This window comes from Sciurus carolinensis, chromosome X (assembly GCF_902686445.1).
Source record: "Sciurus carolinensis chromosome X, mSciCar1.2, whole genome shotgun sequence".
Taxonomy (NCBI): Eukaryota; Metazoa; Chordata; class Mammalia; order Rodentia; family Sciuridae; genus Sciurus; species Sciurus carolinensis.
In genome coordinates, this window is record NC_062232.1 from 124,133,056 (window position 1) to 124,136,046 (window position 2,991).

A 2,991-nucleotide genomic window follows, 5' to 3' on the forward strand; every position below is an offset into this window, starting at 1 on the left:
AACATCATTACCCTATGTAAACGTAAAAAAATAAAAAAAATAAATAAAAAAAATAAAAAAAAATAAAGATGGCATAATAGAAGGGAATGCAATTCTACAAGTGCAAGCCCTTAAGAAGCAGCATATAATGATAAACACCTTCTTTAGAAAGGTATCATTTCTTTCACTGATACCAGAAGGGAAATTATACATTATGCCACCTTCAAGTAAGCTGAGGAGGCAATAGAAAGCAGCGGCATCACAATGAATCCCACTTAATACAAATATACAAATAACTAGACAGACCAACACTCCTCTACAAATTAAGTTTTCTTTTTCTGATTGCCAGTTAAATACAGTTTTAATTTTATAGCTTAACAATGAAGGGTCATACACTGAAACCAACACATATACCTAGTATTTAAGTCTAAGTTTGTCCACATACACAGCTGAAATCAATTACAAGGTATGGCCTAACAGATGCCAGGGGAACTTTTTTTTAAAGTAGTTTTTACAGGTATTAAACAACTTCTAGCACACTGAAGTCATCATACATACAGGGCAAAGTCAGAGCTTTTATATTTGCATTTATTCTTCATGTAACTTTTAAAACACTGCTATAATTGAATATTAAAACAAAAACAATAGCAAGTAGTGAGCATATTATGATTATAGTCCTTCACTCATTCACTACTGCATATAAAATGCCTGCAGTGAGTTTTATTCACTGGCCCATTAAGAGGTTTGACACTGAACACCACCTCTGGGATGATGTTCATCATCCTCATATACTTCTCCATTATAATGGCGCCGTCTTTCCTGATTTGGATCAAAGTCCACCAGTTCTACCTGATCCATTTCATCAGTGTCTTCTACTTCTTTCCTCTCAGGTAGGAGTTCTTCCAGCAGAGAGAGTTTGTCAGGAGAGAGAAAGCCATTTTTAGAAAAGTTTATCTTAAACTCAATGATTAGGTGACCCTTTTTATATTGTCTATGATAAATTGGCATATCTTCATTTAGCACACACTTTATATCTCCATGCTTGACAATCTGACCTGGATGAGAGGTGATGACTATGGTTCAATTATCAAGAGTGGATATTGGTTTCTGGAATCCACATAATGGTTCCACCAGCTGTATGTCCATACACATGAAAAGGTCTTCTCCTTGAGGAAAAACAGCATGGTCCTTCTGACCTAACACAATGATAATATCTCCTGGTTCCAGTCCGGGCTCTTGGTCTCCTTCACCAAGAGCCCAGACTTGGAATGTTATCTTCTGTCCATCTTTCATGCCTTTGTCAATATGAACTTCTAGAATCTTCTTCTCTCGAACTATTTTCCTTCCATTGCAGCTTTTACATCTATCTTTAGGACCGATATGTTCCCCATGGCCCTGGCACTCCATGCACACAGACTGAATTTGCTGAACCATTCCAGGTCCTATCTGATGAATTCTCATTTGCATTCCAGTACCTCAGCAGTTGGGACAGTACTCTACTGCTCCTTTCTTACCACCTCAGCCTTCACATTTGTCACAAATCACATTCTTTTGCAGAGCTAGTTTTCTTGTTGCACCATTATATAAATCTTTTAATGTTATTGAGAGCTAATGCACAACATTTTTACCTCTCATTTCTCTCTGCATCCTTCCTCCTCCTCCAAAACCATATCAAAGATGTCCATGGGGAAGCCAAAACCACCACCTGTTCCACCCTCCTTAATTTCCTGGTCTCCTCCTTTGTCATATAACTCCCTTTTCTTGGCATCAGAGAGAACTTCATAAGCTTGAGAAATCTGTTTAAACTTTTCTCCTTCATTTGGATTCTTATCAGGGTGGTACTTCAAGGCCAGTTTCCTGTAGGCCTTTTTAAATTCTTCCTGGGTGGCATTGGGTTTGACCCCAAAAACATCATAGTAAGTGGTTTCTTTCACCATTTTCTACAGCCGTGAGCGGGCTGGGGACGAGTGGGGAGTGGGAAGGAGCACGTAACTCTGTGCAGCTCAGTCAGCTGCTGCTCCTCTGCCTCTTACCGAGTGTTCTGGAAAGTTCCTGAAATTTTTATATGTATTAAAAGTTTTCTCCTTAATATATGGTATACTCATATTTTCTATAAATTTTGTTGCTGGGTTGTTTGTGTTGTTTTCATTTTCAGTGGGAGAGGTTATATGAGAGTGAAAAATAATTGAGTAGAAGACTTTCCAGGTTTAAGAACTGATAGAGCAAAGTGATGCGAAAGAAAGCACATGGCAGACCCAAGAGCTGTCAAGTTTGATCAGCATGTATGGGATGCAGGATAAATGAAGGCCATGGGAAAGGGCACTAGCAAAAGAGCTGCGTACCTGATTATTGGAATATTGTTTCTTCACATCAAGATGTGGATCCTCTGTGGACTACTATCTGTTAGTTGCATGGCACAAAACTGTGGGTACCTTATTAAAGTGAATGATTAAAATCTGGATTGGAAAACCTAAACCATTGCAGCAAGCAACTGAAAACACTGGCTACAAAAACATCACCTGCATCACCTGTTCTTTGGAAGATTTCACTTTTGGTAGTTGGGAATACTGGATTAGTCCAGATTTGGCATGAACTCACTGGGTAACCTCATTCAAACCATCTCCAGTTTCCACCTGTCTGAAGTGAGGTGGAGTGGATTATATGACTTTTACATGCTTTATACAATTCTAAATCCTGTCAGTTATATATGTATGCATATACATATATAGATGTTACACATTATACATATTAGATGGTTACACTGTGTGTAGTCCTTGGTATTAGCTTAAGCAAGAATGTCAAAGAATCCCGAGGAAATTGTGACCATGATCTAAGTACTCTTTGGAACTGCACTCAGAGTCTGCCAATTCACTACAGAAGCACATTAGTCATTTCTCAGATACATTTCTAGGAATTACAAAGAAAGTAACAAAATATGATATATTCATGTTTTAGAGAGCTAAGCATTACTTCAACTCTTCAGAAAACTCTCTAGTTCTCAATCTCATTCTT

At 38.0% G+C, this 2,991-nt stretch overlaps 1 pseudogene; it reads right to left on the reverse strand.

Annotated features, from left to right (window-relative positions):
* Positions 1-714: 714 nt before the first annotated feature.
* On the reverse strand, positions 715-1,916 carry LOC124972482 (dnaJ homolog subfamily A member 1-like; annotated as a pseudogene).
* Positions 1,917-2,991: the final 1,075 nt, after the last annotated feature.